The sequence below is a fragment of the Megachile rotundata genome, chromosome 11, assembly GCF_050947335.1.
Source record: "Megachile rotundata isolate GNS110a chromosome 11, iyMegRotu1, whole genome shotgun sequence".
NCBI classification, from domain to species: Eukaryota; Metazoa; Arthropoda; class Insecta; order Hymenoptera; family Megachilidae; genus Megachile; species Megachile rotundata.
Genome location: NC_134993.1, coordinates 1,438,426 through 1,462,851, shown reverse-complemented (window position 1 = coordinate 1,462,851; position 24,426 = coordinate 1,438,426).

The following is a 24,426-nucleotide window of genomic DNA, read 5'->3' as shown; positions in this document are numbered from 1 at the left end:
GTGATTGTGTGATTGTGATTGTGTGATTGTGATTGTGTGATCGTGATTGTGTGATCGTGATTGTGTGGTCGTGATTGTGTGATGGTGATGGTGTGATCGTCATTGTGTGACCTTGATTGTGTGATTGTGATTGTGTGATCGTGATCGTGTGATCGTGATCGTGTGATCGTGACTGTGTGATCGTGATTGTGATTGTGATTGTGTGATTGTGATTGTGTGACTGTGATTGTGTGATCGTGATAGTGTGATCGTGATTGTGTGATCGTGATTGTGTGATCGTGATTGTGTGATGGTGAGTGTGTGATGGTGATTGTGTGATCGTGATTGTGTGATTGTGATTGTGTGATTGTGATTGTGTGATTGTGATTGTGTGATCGTGATCGTGTGATCGTGACTGTGCGATCGTGATTGTGTGATCGTGATTGTGGGATTGTGACTGTGTGACTGCGTGATTGTGATTGTGTGACTGTGATTGTGTGATTGTGATTGTGTGATTGTGATTGTGTGATTGTGATTGTGTGATTGTGATTGTGTGATGGTGATTGTGTGATCGTCATTGTGTGGCCTTGATTGTGTGATGGTGATTGTGTGATCGTGATTGTGTGATAACGATTGTGTGATTGTGATTGTGTGATCGTGATCGTGTGATCGTGATTGTGTGATCGTGACTGTGTGATCGTGATTGTGATTGTGATTGTGTGATTGTGATTGTGTGACTGTGATTGTGTGATCGTGATAGTGTGATCGTGATTGTGTGATCGTGATTGTGTGATCGTGATTGTGTGATGGTGATTGTGTGATCGTGATTGTGTGATTGTGATTGTGTGATCGTGACTGTGTGATCGTGATTGTGTGATCGTGATCGTGTGATCGCGACTGTGTGTTTGTGATTGTGTGATCGTGACTGTGTGATCGTGATTGTGATTGTGATTGTGTGATTGTGATTGTGTGACTGTGATTGTGTGATCGTGATAGTGTGATCGTGATTGTGTGATCGTGATTGTGTGATCGTGATTGTGTGATGGTGATTGTGGGATCGTGATTGTGTGATCGTGATTGTGTGATCGTGATTGTGGGATTGTGACTGTGTGACTGCGTGATTGTGATTGTGTGATCGTGATTGTGTGATTGTGATTGTGTGATTGTGATTGTGTGATCGTGATTGTGGGATTGTGACTGTGTGATTGTGTGATTGTGATTGTGTGATTGTGTGATCGTGATTGTGTGATTGTGATTGTGTGATTGTGATTGTGTGATGGTGATTGTGTGATCGTCATTGTGTGGCCTTGATTGTGTGATTGTGATTGTGTGATTGTGATTGTGTGATTGTGATTGTGTGACTGTGATTGTGTGTTTGTGATCGTGTGATCGTGACTGTGCGATCGTGATTGTGTGATCGTGTTTGTGTAATTGTGATTGTGTGATTGTGATTGTGTGACTGTGATTGTGTGTTTGTGATCGTGTGATCGTGACTGTGCGATCGTGATTGTGTGATCGTGATTGTGGGATTGTGACTGTGTGATTGTGTGATTGTGATTGTGTGATTGTGTGATCGTGATTGTGTGATCGTGATTGTGTGATCGTGATTGTGTGATCGTGTTTGTGTAATTGTGATTGTGTGATTGTGATTGTGTGATTGAGATTGTGTGTTTGTGATCGTGTGATCGTGACTGTGCGATCGTGATTGTGTGATCGTGATTGTGGGATTGTGACTGTGTGACTGCGTGATTGTGATTGTGTGATCGTGATTGTGTGATTGTGATTGTGTGATTGTGATTGTGTGATCGTGATTGTGGGATTGTGACTGTGTGATTGTGTGATTGTGATTGTGTGATTGTGTGATTGTGTGATAGTGATTGTGTGATCGTGATTGTGTGATCGTGATTGTGTGATCGTGTTTGTGTAATTGTGATTGTGTGATTGTGATTGTGTGACTGTGATTGTGTGATTGTGATTGTGTGATTGTGATTGTGTGATTGTGATTGTGTGATCGTGATCGTGTGATCGTGACTGTGCGATCGTGATTGTGTGATCGTGATTGTGGGATTGTGACTGTGTGATTGTGTGATTGTGATTGTGTGACTGTGATTGTGTGATTGTGATTGTGGGATTGTGATTGTGTGATTGTGATTGTGTGATTGTGTGATTGTGATTGTGATTGTGATTGTGATTGTGATTGTGATTGTGATTGTGATTGTGTGACTGCGTGATTGTGATTGTGTGATCGTGATTGTGTGATTGTGATTGTGTGATTGTGATTGTGTGATCGTGATTGTGTGATTGTGACTGTGTGATTGTGTGATTGTGTGATTGTGTGATAGTGATTGTGTGATCGTGATTGTGTGATCGTGATTGTGTGATCGTGTTTGTGTAATTGTGATTGTGTGATTGTGATTGTGTGACTGTGATTGTGTGACTGTGATTGTGTGATTGTGATTGTGTGATTGTGATTGTGTGATTGTGATTATGTGACTGTGATTGTGTGATTGTGATTGTGGGATTGTGATTGTGTGATTGTGTGATTGTGATTGTGTGATCGAGATCGTGATTGTGATTGAGTGATAGTGATTGTGTGATTGTGATTGTGTGATTGTGATTGTGTGATTGTGATTGTGTGATGCTGATTATGTGATCGTCGTTGCGTGGCCTTGATTGTGTGATGGTGATTGTGTGATGGTGATTGTGTGATCGTGATTGTGTGATCGTGATTGTGGGATTGTGATTGTGATTGTGATTGTGTGATTGTGATTGTGTGATTGTGATTGTGTGATTGTGATTGTGTGATTGTGATTGTGTGATTGTGATTGTGTGATTGTGATTGTGTGATTGTGATTGTGTGATTGTGATTGTGTGATCGTGATCGTGTGATCGTGATGGTGTGATCGTGACTGTGTGATCGTGATTGTGGTTGTGATTGTGTGATTGTGATTGTGTGACTGTGATTGTGTGACTGTGATTGTGTGATCGTGATTGTGTGATCGTGATTGTGTGATCGTGATTGTGTGATCGTGATTGTGTGATGGTGATCGTGTGATCGTGATGGTGTGATCGTGACTGTGTGATCGTGATTGTGATTGTGATTGTGTGATTGTGATTGTGTGACTGTGATTGTGTGAACGTGATTGTGTGATTGTGATTGTGTGATCGTGACTGTGTGATCGTGATTGTGTGATCGTGATCGTGTGATCGCGACTGTGTGTTTGTGATTGTGTGAACGTGATTGTGTGATCGTGATTGTGTGATCGTAATTGTGTGATCGTGATTGTGTGATCGTGATTGTGTGATGGTGATTGTGTGATCGTCATTGTGTGACCTTGATTGTGTGATTGTGATTGTGTGATGGTGATTGTGTGATCGTGATTGTGTGATCGTGATTGTGTGATCGTGATTGTGTGATCGTGATTGTGTGATCATGATTGTGTGATCGTGATTGTGTGATTGTGTGATTGTGTGATTGTCTGATTGTGTTATTGTGATTGTGTGATTGCGATTGTGACATTGTGATTGTGTGATTGTGATTGTGTGATTGTGATTGTGTGATCGTGACTGTGTGATCGTGATTGTGTGATCGTGATCGAGTGATTGCGACTGTGTGCTTGTGATTGTGTGAACGTGATTGTGAGATCGTGATTGTGTGATCGTGATTGTGTGGTCGTGATTGTGTGATGGTGATGGTGTGATCGTCATTGTGTGATTGTGATTGTGTGATCGTGATTGTGTGATGGTGATCGTGTGATCGTGATGGTGTGATCGTGACTGTGTGATCGTGATTGTGATTGTGATTGTGTGATTGTGATTGTGTGACTGTGATTGTGTGAACGTGATTGTGTGATGGTGATTGTGTGATCGTGATTGAGTGGTCGAGATTGTGTGATGGTGATTGTGTGATCGTCATTATGTGACCTTGATTGTGTGATTGTGATTGTGTGATTTTGATTGTGTGATTGTGGTTGTGTGATTGTGATTGTGTGATTGTGATTGTGTGATCGTGATTGTGTGATCGTGATTGTGTGATCGTGATTGTGTGATCGTGATTGTGTGATCGTGATTGTGTGATCGTGATTGTGTGATCGTGATTGTGTGACTGTGTGATTGTCTGATTGTGTTAATGTGATTGTGTGATTGTGATTGTATGATTGTGATTGTGTGATCGTGACTGTGTGGTCGTGATTGTGGGATTGTGACTATGTGATCGTGGTTGTGTGATCGTGATCGTGTGATCGCGACTCTGTGTCTGTGATTGTGTGAACGTGATTGTGTGATCGTGATTGTGTGATCGTGATTGTGTGATCGTGATTGAGTGGTCGTGATTGTGTGATGGTGATTGTGTGATCGTCATTGTGTGACCTTGATTGTGTGATTGTGATTGTGTGATGGTGATTGTGTGATCGTGATTGTGTGATCGTGATTGTGTGATCGTGATTGTGTGATCGTGATTGTGTGATCGCGATAGTGTGATCGTGATTGTGTGATTGTGTGATTGTGTGATTGTCTGATTGTGATATTGAGATTGTGTGATTGCGATTGTGATATTGTGATTGTGTGATTGTGATTGTGTGATCGTGATTGTGTTATCGTGATTGTGTGGTCGTGATTGTGTGATGGTGATGGTGTGATCGTCATTGTGTGACCTTGATTGTGTGATTGTGATTGTGTGATCGTGATCGTGTGATCGTGATCGAGTGATCGCGACTGTGTGTTTGTGATTGTGTGATCGTGATTGTGTGGTCGTGATTGTGTGGTCGTGATTGTGTGATGGTGATGGTGTGATCGTGATAGTGTGATCACGACTGTGTGTTTGTGATTGTGTGATCGTGATTGTGTGATCGTGATTGTGTGGTCGTGATTGTGTGATCGTGATTGCGTGAGCGTGATTGTGTGGTCGTGATTGTGATTGTGATTGTGTGATTGTGATTGTGTGACTGTGATTGTGTGACTGTGATTGTGTGATCGTGATAGTGTAATCGCGACTGTGTGTTTGTGATTGTGTGATCGTGATTGTGTGATCGTGATTGTGTGGTCGTGATTGTGTGATCGTGATTGCGTGAGCGTGATTGTGTGATCGTGATTGTGTGGTCGTGGTTGTGTGATGGTGATTGTGTGATCGTCATTGTGTGACCTTGATTGTGTGATTGTGATTGTGTGATGGTGATTGTGTGATCGTGATTGTGTGATCGTGATTGTGTGATCGTGATTGTGTGATGGTGATTGTATGATCGTGATTGTGTGATCCTGATTGTGTGATCGTGATTGTGTGATCGTGATTGTGCGATTGTGATTGTGTGATCGTGACTGTGTGATCGTGATTGTGTGATCGTGATCGAGTGATCGCGACTGTGTGTTTGTGATTGTGTGAACGTGATTGTGTGATCGTGATTGTGTGATCGTGATTGTGTGGTCGAGATTGTGTGATGGTGATTGTGTGATCGTCATTGTGTGGCCTTGATTGTGTGATTGTGATTGTGTGATCGTGATCGTGTGATCGTGGTCGTGCGATCGTGATCGTGTGATCGCGACTGTGTGTTTGTGATTGTGTGATTGTGATTGAGTGATCGTGATTGTGTGATGGTGATTGTGTGATCGTCATTGTGTGACCTTGATTGTGTGATCGTGATGGTGTGTTCGTGACTGTGTGATCGTGATTGTGATTGTGATTGTGTGATTGTGATTGTGTGACTGTGATTGTGTGATCGTGATAGTGTGATCGCGACTGTGTGTTTGTGATTGTGTGATCGTGATTGTGTGGTCGTGATTGTGTGATCGTGATTGCGTGAGCGTGATTGTGTGGTCGTGATTGTGATTGTGATTGTGTGATTGTGATTGTGTGACTGTGATTGTGTGATCGTGATAGTGTGATCGCGACTGTGTGTTTGTGATTGTATGATCGTGATTGTGTGATCGTGGTTGTGTGATCGTGATTGTGTGGTCGTGATTGTGTGATCGTGATTGCGTGAGCGTGATTGTGTGATCGTGATTGTGTGGTCGTGGTTGTGTGATGGTGATTGTGTGATCGTCATTGTGTGACCTTGATTGTGTGATTGTGATTGTGTGATGGTGATTGTGTGATTGTGATTGTGTGATCGTGATTGTGTGATCGTGATTGTGTGATGGTGATTGTGTGATCGTGATTGTGTGATCTTGATTGTGTGATCGTAATTGTGTGATCGTGATTGTGCGATTGTGATTGTGTGATCGTGACTGTGTGATCGTGATTGTGTGATCGTGATCGAGTGATCGCGACTGTGTGTTTGTGATTGTGTGAACGCGATTGTGTGATCGTGATTGTGTGATGGTGATTGTGTGATAGTCATTGTGTGACCTTGGTTGTGTGATCGTGATGGAGTGTTCGTGACTGTGTGATCGTGATTGTGATTGTGATTGTGTGATTGTGATTGTGTGACTGTGATTGTGTGATCGGGATAGTGTGATCGCGACTGTGTGTTTGTGATTGTGTGATCGTGATTGTGTGATCGTGATTGTGTGGTCGTGATTGTGTGATCGTGATTGCGTGAGCGTGATTGTGTGATCGTGATTGTATGGTCGTGGTTGTGTGATGGTTATTGTGTGATCGTCATTGTGTGACCTTGATTGTGTGATTGTGATTGTGTGATGGTGATTGTGTGATCGTGATTGTGTGATCGTGATTGTGTGATCGTGATTGTGTGATGGTGATTGTGTGATCGTGATTGTGTGATCGCGATTGTGCGATTGTGATTGTGTGATCGTGACTGTGTGATCGTGATTGTGTGATCGTGATCGAGTGATCGCGACTGTGTGTTTGTGATTGTGTGATTGTGATTGAGTGATCGTGATTGTGTGATCGTGATTGTGTGATTGTGATTGTGTGATCGTGATTGTGTGATGGTGATTGTGTGATCGTCATTGTGTGACCTTGATGGTGTGATTGTGATTGTGTGATTTTGATTGTGTTAATGTGATTGTGTGATTGTGATTGTATGATTGTGATTGTGTGATCATGAGTGTGTGGTCGTGATTGTGTGATCGTGATTGTGGGATTGTGACTGTGTGATTGTGTGATTGTGGTTGTGTGATTGTGATTGTGTGATTCTGATTGTGTGATCGTGACTGTGTGATCGTGATTGTGTGATCGTGACTGTGTGATCGTGATTCTGTGATCGTGATCGTGTGATCGCGACTCTGTGTTTGTGATTGTGTGAACGTGATTGTGTGGTCGTGATCGAGTGGTCGGGACTGTGTGTTTGTGATTGTGTGAACGTGATTGTGTGATCGTGATTGTGTGATCGTGATTGTGTGGTCGAGATTGTGTGATGGTGATTGTGTGATCGTCATTGTGTGGCGTTGATTGTGTGATTGTGATTGTGTGATCGTGATCGTGCGATCGTGATCGTGTGATCGTGATCGTGTGATCGCAACTGTGTGTTTGTGATTGTGTGATTGTGATTGAGTGATCGTGATTGTGTGATGGTGATTGTGTGATTGTGATTGTGTGATCGTGATTGTGTGATGGTGATTGTGTGATCGTCATTGTGTGACCTTGATTGTGTGATTGTGATTGTGTGATTTTGATTGTGTGATTGTGATTGTGTGATTGTGATTGGGTGATCGTGATTGTGTGATCGTGATTGTGTGATCGCGATTGTGTGATCGTGATTGTGTGATCGTGATTGTGTGATCGTGATTGTGTGACTGTGTGATTGTCTGATTGTGTTATTGTGATTGTGTGATTGTGATTTTGTGACCGTGAATGTGTGGTCGTGATTGTGTGATCGTGATTGTGGGATTGTGGCTGTGTGATTGTGTGATTGTGGTTGTGTGATTGTGATTGTGTGACTCTGATTGTGTGATTGTGACTGTGTGATCGTGATTGTGATTGTGATTGTGTGATTGTGATTCTGTGACTGTGATTGTGTGATCGTGATTGTGTGATCGTGATTGTGGGATTGTGGCTGTGTGATTGTGTGATTGTGGTTGTGTGATTGTGATTGTGTGACTCTGATTGTGTGATGGTGATTGTGTGATCGTGTTTGTGTGCTCGTGATTGTGTGATTGTTATTGTGTGATCGCGATCGTGTGATCGTGACTGTGTGGTCGTGATTATGTGATCGTGATTGTGGGATTGTGACAGTGTGATTGTGTGATTGTGATTGTGTTATTGTGATTGTGTGATCGTGATTGTGTGATCGTGATTGTGGGATTGTGACTGTGTGATTGTGTGATTGTGGGATTGTGATTGTGTGATTGTGGTTGTGTGATCTTGACTCTGTGATCGTGATTGTGTGATCGTGATTGTGTGATAACGATTGTGTGATTGTGATTGTGTGATCGTGATCGTGTGATCGTGATGGTGTGATCGTGACTGTGTGATCGTGATTGTGATTGTGATTGTGTGATTGTGATTGTGTGATTGTGATTGTGTGACTGTGATTGTCTGATCGTGATAGTGTGATCGTGATTGTGTGATCGTGATTGTGTGGTCGTGATAGTGTGATGGTGATGGTGTGATCGTCATTGTGTGACCTTGATTGTGTGATTGTGATTGTGTGATCGTGATCGTGTGATCGTGATCGTGTGATCGTGATCGTGTGATCGCGACTGTGTGTTTGTGATTGTGTGATTGTGATTGTGTGATTGTGATTGTGGGATTGTGATTGTGTGATTGTGTGATTGTGATTGTGATTGTGATTGTGATAGTGTGACTGCGTGATTGTGATTGTGTGATCGTGATTGTGTGATTGTGATTGTGTGATTGTGATTGTGTGATCGTGATTGTGTGATTGTGACTGTGTGATTGTGTGATTGTGTGATTGTGTGATAGTGATTGTGTGATCGTGATTGTGTGATCGTGATTGTGTGATAGTGTTTGTGTAATTGTGATTGTGTGATTGTGATTGTGTGACTGTGATTGTGTGACTGTGATTGTGTGATTGTGATTGTGTAATTGTGATTGTGTGATTGTGATTGTGTGACTGTGATTGTGTGATTGTGATTGTGGGATTGTGATTGTGTGATTGTGTGATTGTGATTGTGTGATCGAGATCGTGATTGTGATTGTGTGATCGAGATCGTGATTGTGATTGTGTGATTGTGATTGTGTAATTGTGATTGTGTGATTGTGATTGTGTGATTGTGATTGTGTGATTGTGATTGTGTGATTGTGATTGTGTGATTGTGATTGTGTGATTGTGATTGTGTGATTGTGATTGTGTGATTGTGATTGTGTGATTGTGATTGTGTGATTGTGATTGTGCGATTGTGATTGTGTGATTGTGATTGTGTGATTGTGATTGTGTGATTGTGACAGTGTGATTGTGATTGTGTGATTGTGATTGTGTGATCGTGATTGTGTGATCGTGATTGTGTGATGGTGATTGTGTGATGGTGATTGTGGGATGGTGATTGTGTGATCGTGATTGTGTGATAACGATTGTGTGATTGTGATTGTGTGATCGTGATCGTGTGATCGTGATGGTGTGATCGTGACTGTGTGATCGTGATTGTGGTTGTGATTGTGTGATTGTGATTGTGTGACTGTGATTGTGTGACTGTGATTGTGTGATCGTGATTGTGTGATCGTGATTGTGTGATCGTGATTGTGTGATCGTGATTGTGTGATGGTGATCGTGTGATCGTGATGGTGTGATCGTGACTGTGTGATCGTGATTGTGATTGTGATTGTGTGATTGTGATTGTGTGACTGTGATTGTGTGAACGTGATTGTGTGATTGTGATTGTGTGATCGTGACTGTGTGATCGTGATTGTGTGATCGTGATCGTGTGATCGCGACTGTGTGTTTGTGATTGTGTGAACGTGATTGTGTGATCGTGATTGTGTGATCGTAATTGTGTGATCGTGATTGTGTGATCGTGATTGTGTGATGGTGATTGTGTGATCGTCATTGTGTGACCTTGATTGTGTGATTGTGATTGTGTGATGGTGATTGTGTGATCGTGATTGTGTGATCGTGATTGTGTGATCGTGATTGTGTGATCATGATTGTGTGATCGTGATTGTGTGATTGTGTGATTGTGTGATTGTCTGATTGTGTTATTGTGATTGTGTGATTGCGATTGTGACATTGTGATTGTGTGATTGTGATTGTGTGATCGTGATTGTGTGATGGTGATCGTGTGATCGTGATGGTGTGATCGTGACTGTGTGATCGTGATTGTGATTGTGATTGTGTGATTGTGATTGTGTGACTGTGATTGTGTGAACGTGATTGTGTGATGGTGATTGTGTGATCGTGATTGAGTGGTCGAGATTGTGTGATGGTGATTGTGTGATCGTCATTGTGTGACCTTGATTGTGTGATTGTGATTGTGTGATTTTGATTGTGTGATTGTGATTGTGTGATTGTGATTGTGTGATTGTGATTGTGTGATCGTGATTGTGTGATCGTGATTGTGTGATCGTGATTGTGTGATCGTGATTGTGTGATCGTGATTGTGTGATCGTGATTGTGTGATCGTGATTGTGTGACTGTGTGATTGTCTGATTGTGTTAATGTGATTGTGTGATTGTGATTGTATGATTGTGATTGTGTGATCGTGACTGTGTGGTCGTGATTGTGGGATTGTGACTATGTGATCGTGGTTGTGTGATCGTGATCGTGTGATCGCGACTCTGTGTCTGTGATTGTGTGAACGTGATTGTGTGATCGTGATTGTGTGATCGTGATTGTGTGATCGTGATTGAGTGGTCGTGATTGTGTGATGGTGATTGTGTGATCGTCATTGTGTGACCTTGATTGTGTGATTGTGATTGTGTGATGGTGATTGTGTGATCGTGATTGTGTGATCGTGATTGTGTGATCGTGATTGTGTGATCGTGATTGTGTGATCGCGATAGTGTGATCGTGATTGTGTGATTGTGTGATTGTGTGATTGTCTGATTGTGATATTGAGATTGTGTGATTGCGATTGTGATATTGTGATTGTGTGATTGTGATTGTGTGATCGTGATTGTGTTATCGTGATTGTGTGGTCGTGATTGTGTGATGGTGATGGTGTGATCGTCATTGTGTGACCTTGATTGTGTGATTGTGATTGTGTGATCGTGATCGTGTGATCGTGATCGAGTGATCGCGACTGTGTGTTTGTGATTGTGTGATCGTGATTGTGTGGTCGTGATTGTGTGGTCGTGATTGTGTGATGGTGATGGTGTGATCGTGATAGTGTGATCACGACTGTGTGTTTGTGATTGTGTGATCGTGATTGTGTGATCGTGATTGTGTGGTCGTGATTGTGTGATCGTGATTGCGTGAGCGTGATTGTGTGGTCGTGATTGTGATTGTGATTGTGTGATTGTGATTGTGTGACTGTGATTGTGTGACTGTGATTGTGTGATCGTGATAGTGTAATCGCGACTGTGTGTTTGTGATTGTGTGATCGTGATTGTGTGATCGTGATTGTGTGGTCGTGATTGTGTGATCGTGATTGCGTGAGCGTGATTGTGTGATCGTGATTGTGTGGTCGTGGTTGTGTGATGGTGATTGTGTGATCGTCATTGTGTGACCTTGATTGCGTGATTGTGATTGTGTGATGGTGATTGTGTGATCGTGATTGTGTGATCGTGATTGTGTGATCGTGATTGTGTGATGGTGATTGTATGATCGTGATTGTGTGATCCTGATTGTGTGATCGTGATTGTGTGATCGTGATTGTGCGATTGTGATTGTGTGATCGTGACTGTGTGATCGTGATTGTGTGATCGTGATCGAGTGATCGCGACTGTGTGTTTGTGATTGTGTGAACGTGATTGTGTGATCGTGATTGTGTGATCGTGATTGTGTGGTCGAGATTGTGTGATGGTGATTGTGTGATCGTCATTGTGTGGCCTTGATTGTGTGATTGTGATTGTGTGATCGTGATCGTGTGATCGTGGTCGTGCGATCGTGATCGTGTGATCGCGACTGTGTGTTTGTGATTGTGTGATTGTGATTGAGTGATCGTGATTGTGTGATGGTGATTGTGTGATCGTCATTGTGTGACCTTGATTGTGTGATCGTGATGGTGTGTTCGTGACTGTGTGATCGTGATTGTGATTGTGATTGTGTGATTGTGATTGTGTGACTGTGATTGTGTGATCGTGATAGTGTGATCGCGACTGTGTGTTTGTGATTGTGTGATCGTGATTGTGTGATCGTGATTGTGTGGTCGTGATTGTGTGATCGTGATTGCGTGAGCGTGATTGTGTGGTCGTGATTGTGATTGTGATTGTGTGATTGTGATTGTGTGACTGTGATTGTGTGATCGTGATAGTGTGATCGCGACTGTGTGTTTGTGATTGTATGATCGTGATTGTGTGATCGTGGTTGTGTGATCGTGATTGTGTGGTCGTGATTGTGTGATCGTGATTGCGTGAGCGTGATTGTGTGATCGTGATTGTGTGGTCGTGGTTGTGTGATGGTGATTGTGTGATCGTCATTGTGTGACCTTGATTGTGTGATTGTGATTGTGTGATGGTGATTGTGTGATTGTGATTGTGTGATCGTGATTGTGTGATCGTGATTGTGTGATGGTGATTGTGTGATCGTGATTGTGTGATCTTGATTGTGTGATCGTGATTGTGTGATCGTGATTGTGCGATTGTGATTGTGTGATCGTGACTGTGTGATCGTGATTGTGTGATCGTGATCGAGTGATCGCGACTGTGTGTTTGTGATTGTGTGAACGTGATTGTGTGATCGTGATTGTGTGATGGTGATTGTGTGATAGTCATTGTGTGACCTTGATTGTGTGATCGTGATGGAGTGTTCGTGACTGTGTGATCGTGATTGTGATTGTGATTGTGTGATTGTGATTGTGTGACTGTGATTGTGTGATCGTGATAGTGTGATCGCGACTGTGTGTTTGTGATTGTGTGATCGTGATTGTGTGATCGTGATTGTGTGGTCGTGATTGTGTGATCGTGATTGCGTGAGCGTGATTGTGTGATCGTGATTGTATGGTCGTGGTTGTGTGATGGTTATTGTGTGATCGTCATTGTGTGACCTTGATTGTGTGATTGTGATTGTGTGATGGTGATTGTGTGATCGTGATTGTGTGATCGTGATTGTGTGATCGTGATTGTGTGATGGTGATTGTGTGATCGTGATTGTGTGATCGCGATTGTGCGATTGTGATTGTGTGATCGTGACTGTGTGATCGTGATTGTGTGATCGTGATCGAGTGATCGCGACTGTGTGTTTGTGATTGTGTGATTGTGATTGAGTGATCGTGATTGTGTGATCGTGATTGTGTGATTGTGATTGTGTGATCGTGATTGTGTGATGGTGATTGTGTGATCGTCATTGTGTGACCTTGATGGTGTGATTGTGATTGTGTGATTTTGATTGTGTTAATGTGATTGTGTGATTGTGATTGTATGATTGTGATTGTGTGATCATGAGTGTGTGGTCGTGATTGTGTGATCGTGATTGTGGGATTGTGACTGTGTGATTGTGTGATTGTGGTTGTGTGATTGTGATTGTGTGATTCTGATTGTGTGATCGTGACTGTGTGATCGTGATTGTGTGATCGTGACTGTGTGATCGTGATTCTGTGATCGTGATCGTGTGATCGCGACTCTGTGTTTGTGATTGTGTGAACGTGATTGTGTGGTCGTGATCGAGTGGTCGGGACTGTGTGTTTGTGATTGTGTGAACGTGATTGTGTGATCGTGATTGTGTGATCGTGATTGTGTGGTCGAGATTGTGTGATGGTGATTGTGTGATCGTCATTGTGTGGCGTTGATTGTGTGATTGTGATTGTGTGATCGTGATCGTGCGATCGTGATCGTGTGATCGTGATCGTGTGATCGCAACTGTGTGTTTGTGATTGTGTGATTGTGATTGAGTGATCGTGATTGTGTGATGGTGATTGTGTGATTGTGATTGTGTGATCGTGATTGTGTGATGGTGATTGTGTGATCGTCATTGTGTGACCTTGATTGTGTGATTGTGATTGTGATTGTGTGATTTTGATTGTGTGATTGTGATTGTGTGATTGTGATTGGGTGATCGTGATTGTGTGATCGTGATTGTGTGATCGCGATTGTGTGATCGTGATTGTGTGATCGTGATTGTGTGATCGTGATTGTGTGACTGTGTGATTGTCTGATTGTGTTATTGTGATTGTGTGATTGTGATTGTGTGATTGTGATTTTGTGACCGTGAATGTGTGGTCGTGATTGTGTGATCGTGATTGTGGGATTGTGGCTGTGTGATTGTGTGATTGTGGTTGTGTGATTGTGATTGTGTGACTCTGATTGTGTGATTGTGACTGTGTGATCGTGATTGTGATTGTGATTGTGTGATTGTGATTCTGTGACTGTGATTGTGTGATCGTGATTGTGTGATCGTGATTGTGGGATTGTGGCTGTGTGATTGTGTGATTGTGGTTGTGTGATTGTGATTGTGTGACTCTGATTGTGTGATGGTGATTGTGTGATCGTGATTGTGTGCTCGTGATTGTGTGATTGTTATTGTGTGATCGCGATCGTGTGATCGTGACTGTGTGGTCGTGATTATGTGATCGTGATTGTGGGATTGTGACAGTGTGATTGTGTGATTGTGATTGTGTGATTGTGATTGTGTGATCGTGATTGTGTGATCGTGATTGTGGGATTGTGACTGTGTGATTGTGTGATTGTGGGATTGTGATTGTGTGATTGTGGTTGTGTGATCTTGACTCTGTGATCGTGATTGTGTGATCGTGATTGTGTGATAACGATTGTGTGATTGTGATTGTGTGATCGTGATCGTGTGATCGTGATGGTGTGATCGTGACTGTGTGATCGTGATTGTGATTGTGATTGTGTGATTGTGATTGTGTGACTGTGATTGTCTGATCGTGATAGTGTGATCGTGATTGTGTGATCGTGATTGTGTGGTCGTGATAGTGTGATGGTGATGGTGTGATCGTCATTGTGTGACCTTGATTGTGTGATTGTGATTGTGTGATCGTGATCGTGTGATCGTGATCGTGTGATCGCGACTGTGTGTTTGTGATTGTGTGATTGTGATTGTGTGATTGTGATTGTGGGATTGTGATTGTGTGATTGTGTGATTGTGATTGTGATTGTGATTGTGATAGTGTGACTGCGTGATTGTGATTGTGTGATCGTGATTGTGTGATTGTGATTGTGTGATTGTGATTGTGTGATCGTGATTGTGTGATTGTGACTGTGTGATTGTGTGATTGTGTGATTGTGTGATAGTGATTGTGTGATCGTGATTGTGTGATCGTGATTGTGTGATAGTGTTTGTGTAATTGTGATTGTGTGATTGTGATTGTGTGACTGTGATTGTGTGACTGTGATTGTGTGATTGTGATTGTGTGATTGTGATTGTGTGATTGTGATTGTGTGACTGTGATTGTGTGATTGTGATTGTGGGATTGTGATTGTGTGATTGTGTGATTGTGTGATTGTGATTGTGTGATCGAGATCGTGATTGTGATTGTGTGATCGAGATCGTGATTGTGATTGTGTGATTGTGATTGTGTAATTGTGATTGTGTGATTGTGATTGTGTGACTGTGATTGTGTGACTGTGATTGTGTGATTGTGATTGTGTGATTGTGATTGTGTGATTGTGATTGTGTGACTGTGATTGTATGATTGTGATTGTGTGATTGTGACAGTGTGATTGTGATTGTGTGATTGTGATTGTGTGATCGTGATTGTGTGATCGTGATTGTGTGATGGTGATCGTGTGATGGTGATTGTGGGATGGTGATTGTGTGATCGTGATTGTGTGATAACGATTGTGTGATTGTGATTGTGTGATCGTGATCGTGTGATCGTGATGGTGTGATCGTGACTGTGTGATCGTGATTGTGGTTGTGATTGTGTGATTGTGATTGTGTGACTGTGATTGTGTGACTGTGATTGTGTGATCGTGATTGTGTGATCGTGATTGTGTGATCGTGATTGTGTGATCGTGATTGTGTGATCGTGATTGTGTGATGGTGATCGTGTGATGGTGATTGTGGGATGGTGATTGTGTGATCGTGATTGTGTGATAACGATTGTGTGATTGTGATTGTGTGATCGTGATCGTGTGATCGTGATGGTGTGATCGTGACTGTGTGATCGTGATTGTGGTTGTGATTGTGTGATTGTGATTGTGTGACTGTGATTGTGTGAACGTGATTGTGTGATGGTGATTGTGTGATCGTGATTGAGTGGTCGAGATTGTGTGATGGTGATTGTGTGATCGTCATTATGTGACCTTGATTGTGTGATTGTGATTGTGTGATTTTGATTGTGTGATTGTGGTTGTGTGATTGTGATTGTGTGATTGTGATTGTGTGATCGTGATTGTGTGATCGTGATTGTGTGATCGTGATTGTGTGATCGTGATTGTGTGATCGTGATTGTGTGATCGTGATTGTGTGATCGTGATTGTGTGACTGTGTGATTGTCTGATTGTGTTAATGTGATTGTGTGATTGTGATTGTATGATTGTGATTGTGTGATCGTGACTGTGTGGTCGTGATTGTGGGATTGTGACTATGTGATCGTGGTTGTGTGATCGTGATCGTGTGATCGCGACTCTGTGTCTGTGATTGTGTGAACGTGATTGTGTGATCGTGATTGTGTGATCGTGATTGTGTGATCGTGATTGAGTGGTCGTGATTGTGTGATGGTGATTGTGTGATCGTCATTGTGTGACCTTGATTGTGTGATTGTGATTGTGTGATGGTGATTGTGTGATCGTGATTGTGTGATCGTGATTGTGTGATCGTGATTGTGTGATCGTGATTGTGTGATCGCGATAGTGTGATCGTGATTGTGTGATTGTGTGATTGTGTGATTGTCTGATTGTGATATTGAGATTGTGTGATTGCGATTGTGATATTGTGATTGTGTGATTGTGATTGTGTGATCGTGATTGTGTTATCGTGATTGTGTGGTCGTGATTGTGTGATGGTGATGGTGTGATCGTCATTGTGTGACCTTGATTGTGTGATTGTGATTGTGTGATCGTGATCGTGTGATCGTGATCGAGTGATCGCGACTGTGTGTTTGTGATTGTGTGATCGTGATTGTGTGGTCGTGATTGTGTGGTCGTGATTGTGTGATGGTGATGGTGTGATCGTGATAGTGTGATCACGACTGTGTGTTTGTGATTGTGTGATCGTGATTGTGTGATCGTGATTGTGTGGTCGTGATTGTGTGATCGTGATTGCGTGAGCGTGATTGTGTGGTCGTGATTGTGATTGTGATTGTGTGATTGTGATTGTGTGACTGTGATTGTGTGACTGTGATTGTGTGATCGTGATAGTGTAATCGCGACTGTGTGTTTGTGATTGTGTGATCGTGATTGTGTGATCGTGATTGTGTGGTCGTGATTGTGTGATCGTGATTGCGTGAGCGTGATTGTGTGATCGTGATTGTGTGGTCGTGGGTGTGTGATGGTGATTGTGTGATCGTCATTGTGTGACCTTGATTGTGTGATTGTGATTGTGTGATGGTGATTGTGTGATCGTGATTGTGTGATCGTGATTGTGTGATCGTGATTGTGTGATGGTGATTGTATGATCGTGATTGTGTGATCCTGATTGTGTGATCGTGATTGTGTGATCGTGATTGTGCGATTGTGATTGTGTGATCGTGACTGTGTGATCGTGATTGTGTGATCGTGATCGAGTGATCGCGACTGTGTGTTTGTGATTGTGTGAACGTGATTGTGTGATCGTGATTGTGTGATCGTGATTGTGTGGTCGAGATTGTGTGATGGTGATTGTGTGATCGTCATTGTGTGGCCTTGATTGTGTGATTGTGATTGTGTGATCGTGATCGTGTGATCGTGGTCGTGCGATCGTGATCGTGTGATCGCGACTGTGTGTTTGTGATTGTGTGATTGTGATTGAGTGATCGTGATTGTGTGATGGTGATTGTGTGATCGTCATTGTGTGACCTTGATTGTGTGATCGTGATGGTGTGTTCGTGACTGTGTGATCGTGATTGTGATTGTGATTGTGTGATTGTGATTGTGTGACTGTGATTGTGTGATCGTGATAGTGTGATCGCGACTGTGTGTTTGTGATTGTGTGATCGTGATTGTGTGATCGTGATTGTGTGGTCGTGATTGTGTGATCGTGATTGCGTGAGCGTGATTGTGTGGTCGTGATTGTGATTGTGATTGTGTGATTGTGATTGTGTGACTGTGATTGTGTGATCGTGATAGTGTGATCGCGACTGTGTGTTTGTGATTGTATGATCGTGATTGTGTGATCGTGGTTGTGTGATCGTGATTGTGTGGTCGTGATTGTGTGATCGTGATTGCGTGAGCGTGATTGTGTGATCGTGATTGTGTGGTCGTGGTTGTGTGATGGTGATTGTGTGATCGTCATTGTGTGACCTTGATTGTGTGATTGTGATTGTGTGATGGTGATTGTGTGATTGTGATTGTGTGATCGTGATTGTGTGATCGTGATTGTGTGATGGTGATTGTGTGATCGTGATTGTGTGATCTTGATTGTGTGATCGTAATTGTGTGATCGTGATTGTGCGATTGTGATTGTGTGATCGTGACTGTGTGATCGTGATTGTGTGATCGTGATCGAGTGATCGCGACTGTGTGTTTGTGATTGTGTGAACGTGATTGTGTGATCGTGATTGTGTGATGGTGATTGTGTGATAGTCATTGTGTGACCTTGATTGTGTGATCGTGATGGAGTGTTCGTGACTGTGTGATCGTGATTGTGATTGTGATTGTGTGATTGTGATTGTGTGACTGTGATTGTGTGATCGGGATAGTGTGATCGCGACTGTGTGTTTGTGATTGTGTGATCGTGATTGTGTGATCGTGATTGTGTGGTCGTGATTGTGTGATCGTGATTGCGTGAGCGTGATTGTGTGATCGTGATTGTATGGTCGTGGTTGTGTGATGGTTATTGTGTGATCGTCATTGTGTGACCTTGATTGTGTGATTGTGATTGTGTGATGGTGATTGTGTGATCGTGATTGTGTGATCGTGATTGTGTGATCGTGATTGTGTGATGGTGATTGTGTGATCGTGATTGTGTGATCGCGATTGTGCGATTGTGATTGTGTGATCGTGACTGTGTGATCGTGATTGTGTGATCGTGATCGAGTGATCGCGACTGTGTGTTTGTGATTGTGTGATTGTGATTGAGTGATCGTGATTGTGTGATCGTGATTGTGTGATTGTGATTGTGTGATCGTGATTGTGTGATGGTGATTGTGTGATCGTCATTGTGTGACCTTGATGGTGTGATTGTGATTGTGTGATTTTGATTGTGTTAATGTGATTGTGTGATTGTGATTGTATGATTGTGATTGTGTGATCATGAGTGTGTGGTCGTGATTGTGTGATCGTGATTGTGGGATTGTGACTGTGTGATTGTGTGATTGTGGTTGTGTGATTGTGATTGTGTGATTCTGATTGTGTGATCGTGACTGTGTGATCGTGATTGTGTGATCGTGACTGTGTGATCGTGATTCTGTGATCGTGATCGTGTGATCGCGACTCTGTGTTTGTGATTGTGTGAACGTGATTGTGTGGTCGTGATCGAGTGGTCGGGACTGTGTGTTTGTGATTGTGTGAACGTGATTGTGTGATCGTGATTGTGTGATCGTGATTGTGTGGTCGAGATTGTGTGATGGTGATTGTGTGATCGTCATTGTGTGGCGTTGATTGTGTGATTGTGATTGTGTGATCGTGATCGTGCGATCGTGATCGTGTGATCGTGATCGTGTGATCGCAACTGTGTGTTTGTGATTGTGTGATTGTGATTGAGTGATCGTGATTGTGTGATGGTGATTGTGTGATTGTGATTGTGTGATCGTGATTGTGTGATGGTGATTGTGTGATCGTCATTGTGTGACCTTGATTGTGTGATTGTGATTGTGTGATTTTGATTGTGTGATTGTGATTGTGTGATTGTGATTGGGTGATCGTGATTGTGTGATCGTGATTGTGTGATCGCGATTGTGTGATCGTGATTGTGTGATCGTGATTGTGTGATCGTGATTGTGTGACTGTGTGATTGTCTGATTGTGTTATTGTGATTGTGTGATTGTGATTTTGTGACCGTGAATGTGTGGTCGTGATTGTGTGATCGTGATTGTGGGATTGTGGCTGTGTGATTGTGTGATTGTGGTTGTGTGATTGTGATTGTGTGACTCTGATTGTGTGATTGTGACTGTGTGATCGTGATTGTGATTGTGATTGTGTGATTGTGATTCTGTGACTGTGATTGTGTGATCGTGATTGTGTGATCGTGATTGTGGGATTGTGGCTGTGTGATTGTGTGATTGTGGTTGTGTGATTGTGATTGTGTGACTCTGATTGTGTGATGGTGATTGTGTGATCGTGTTTGTGTGCTCGTGATTGTGTGATTGTTATTGTGTGATCGCGATCGTGTGATCGTGACTGTGTGGTCGTGATTATGTGATCGTGATTGTGGGATTGTGACAGTGTGATTGTGTGATTGTGATTGTGTGATTGTGATTGTGTGATCGTGATTGTGTGATCGTGATTGTGGGATTGTGACTGTGTGATTGTGTGATTGTGGGATTGTGATTGTGTGATTGTGGTTGTGTGATCTTGACTCTGTGATCGTGATTGTGTGATCGTGATTGTGTGATAACGATTGTGTGATTGTGATTGTGTGATCGTGATCGTGTGATCGTGATGGTGTGATCGTGACTGTGTGATCGTGATTGTGATTGTGATTGTGTGATTGTGATTGTGTGACTGTGATTGTCTGATCGTGATAGTGTGATCGTGATTGTGTGATCGTGATTGTGTGGTCGTGATAGTGTGATGGTGATGGTGTGATCGTCATTGTGTGACCTTGATTGTGTGATTGTGATTGTGTGATCGTGATCGTGTGATCGTGATCGTGTGATCGTGATCGTGTGATCGCGACTGTGTGTTTGTGATTGTGTGATTGTGATTGTGTGATTGTGATTGTGGGATTGTGATTGTGTGATTGTGTGATTGTGATTGTGATTGTGATTGTGATAGTGTGACTGCGTGATTGTGATTGTGTGATCGTGATTGTGTGATTGTGATTGTGTGATTGTGATTGTGTGATCGTGATTGTGTGATTGTGACTGTGTGATTGTGTGATTGTGTGATTGTGTGATAGTGATTGTGTGATCGTGATTGTGTGATCGTGATTGTGTGATAGTGTTTGTGTAATTGTGATTGTGTGATTGTGATTGTGTGACTGTGATTGTGTGACTGTGATTGTGTGATTGTGATTGTGTAATTGTGATTGTGTGATTGTGATTGTGTGACTGTGATTGTGTGATTGTGATTGTGGGATTGTGATTGTGTGATTGTGTGATTGTGATTGTGTGATCGAGATCGTGATTGTGATTGTGTGATCGAGATCGTGATTGTGATTGTGTGATTGTGATTGTGTAATTGTGATTGTGTGATTGTGATTGTGTGATTGTGATTGTGTGATTGTGATTGTGTGATTGTGATTGTGTGATTGTGATTGTGTGATTGTGATTGTGTGATTGTGATTGTGTGATTGTGATTGTGTGATTGTGATTGTGTGATTGTGATTGTGTGATTGTGATTGTGTGATTGTGATTGTGTGATTGTGACAGTGTGATTGTGATTGTGTGATTGTGATTGTGTGATCGTGATTGTGTGATCGTGATTGTGTGATGGTGATTGTGTGATGGTGATTGTGGGATGGTGATTGTGTGATCGTGATTGTGTGATAACGATTGTGTGATTGTGATTGTGTGATCGTGATCGTGTGATCGTGATGGTGTGATCGTGACTGTGTGATCGTGATTGTGGTTGTGATTGTGTGATTGTGATTGTGTGACTGTGATTGTGTGACTGTGATTGTGTGATCGTGATTGTGTGATCGTGATTGTGTGATCGTGATTGTGTGATCGTGATTGTGTGATGGTGATCGTGTGATCGTGATGGTGTGATCGTGACTGTGTGATCGTGATTGTGATTGTGATTGTGTGATTGTGATTGTGTGACTGTGATTGTGTGAACGTGATTGTGTGATTGTGATTGTGTGATCGTGACTGTGTGATCGTGATTGTGTGATCGTGATCGTGTGATCGCGACTGTGTGTTTGTGATTGTGTGAACGTGATTGTGTGATCGTGATTGTGTGATCGTAATTGTGTGATCGTGATTGTGTGATCGTGATTGTGTGATGGTGATTGTGTGATCGTCATTGTGTGACCTTGATTGTGTGATTGTGATTGTGTGATGGTGATTGTGTGATCGTGATTGTGTGATCGTGATTGTGTGATCGTGATTGTGTGATCATGATTGTGTGATCGTGATTGTGTGATTGTGTGATTGTGTGATTGTCTGATTGTGTTATTGTGATTGTGTGATTGCGATTGTGACATTGTGATTGTGTGATTGTGATTGTGTGATTGTGATTGTGTGATCGTGACTGTGTGATCGTGATTGTGTGATCGTGATCGAGTGATCGCGACTGTGTGCTTGTGATTGTGTGAACGTGATTGTGAGATCGTGATTGTGTGATCGTGATTGTGTGGTCGTGATTGTGTGATGGTGATTGTGTGATCGTCATTGTGTGACCTTGATTGTGTGATTGTGATTGTGTGATGGTGATTGTGTGATCGTGATTGTGTGATCGTGATTGTGTGATCGTGATTGTGTGATCGTGATTGTGTGATCGCGATAGTGTGATCGTGATTGTGTGATTGTGTGATTGTGTGATTGTCTGATTGTGATATTGAGATTGTGTGATTGCGATTGTGATATTGTGATTGTGTGATTGTGATTGTGTGATCGTGATTGTGTTATCGTGATTGTGTGGTCGTGATTGTGTGATGGTGATGGTGTGATCGTCATTGTGTGACCTTGATTGTGTGATTGTGATTGTGTGATCGTGATCGTGTGATCGTGATCGAGTGATCGCGACTGTGTGTTTGTGATTGTGTGATCGTGATTGTGTGGTCGTGATTGTGTGGTCGTGATTGTGTGATGGTGATGGTGTGATCGTGATAGTGTGATCACGACTGTGTGTTTGTGATTGTGTGATCGTGATTGTGTGATCGTGATTGTGTGGTCGTGATTGTGTGATCGTGATTGCGTGAGCGTGATTGTGTGGTCGTGATTGTGATTGTGATTGTGTGATTGTGATTGTGTGACTGTGATTGTGTGACTGTGATTGTGTGATCGTGATAGTGTAATCGCGACTGTGTGTTTGTGATTGTGTGATCGTGATTGTGTGATCGTGATTGTGTGGTCGTGATTGTGTGATCGTGATTGCGTGAGCGTGATTGTGTGATCGTGATTGTGTGGTCGTGGTTGTGTGATGGTGATTGTGTGATCGTCATTGTGTGACCTTGATTGCGTGATTGTGATTGTGTGATGGTGATTGTGTGATCGTGATTGTGTGATCGTGATTGTGTGATCGTGATTGTGTGATGGTGATTGTATGATCGTGATTGTGTGATCCTGATTGTGTGATCGTGATTGTGTGATCGTGATTGTGCGATTGTGATTGTGTGATCGTGACTGTGTGATCGTGATTGTGTGATCGTGATCGAGTGATCGCGACTGTGTGTTTGTGATTGTGTGAACGTGATTGTGTGATCGTGATTGTGTGATCGTGATTGTGTGGTCGAGATTGTGTGATGGTGATTGTGTGATCGTCATTGTGTGGCCTTGATTGTGTGATTGTGATTGTGTGATCGTGATCGTGTGATCGTGGTCGTGCGATCGTGATCGTGTGATCGCGACTGTGTGTTTGTGATTGTGTGATTGTGATTGAGTGATCGTGATTGTGTGATGGTGATTGTGTGATCGTCATTGTGTGACCTTGATTGTGTGATCGTGATGGTGTGTTCGTGACTGTGTGATCGTGATTGTGATTGTGATTGTGTGATTGTGATTGTGTGACTGTGATTGTGTGATCGTGATAGTGTGATCGCGACTGTGTGTTTGTGATTGTGTGATCGTGATTGTGTGATCGTGATTGTGTGGTCGTGATTGTGTGATCGTGATTGCGTGAGCGTGATTGTGTGGTCGTGATTGTGATTGTGATTGTGTGATTGTGATTGTGTGACTGTGATTGTGTGATCGTGATAGTGTGATCGCGACTGTGTGTTTGTGATTGTATGATCGTGATTGTGTGATCGTGGTTGTGTGATCGTGATTGTGTGGTCGTGATTGTGTGATCGTGATTGCGTGAGCGTGATTGTGTGATCGTGATTGTGTGGTCGTGGTTGTGTGATGGTGATTGTGTGATCGTCATTGTGTGACCTTGATTGTGTGATTGTGATTGTGTGATGGTGATTGTGTGATTGTGATTGTGTGATCGTGATTGTGTGATCGTGATTGTGTGATGGTGATTGTGTGATCGTGATTGTGTGATCTTGATTGTGTGATCGTGATTGTGTGATCGTGATTGTGCGATTGTGATTGTGTGATCGTGACTGTGTGATCGTGATTGTGTGATCGTGA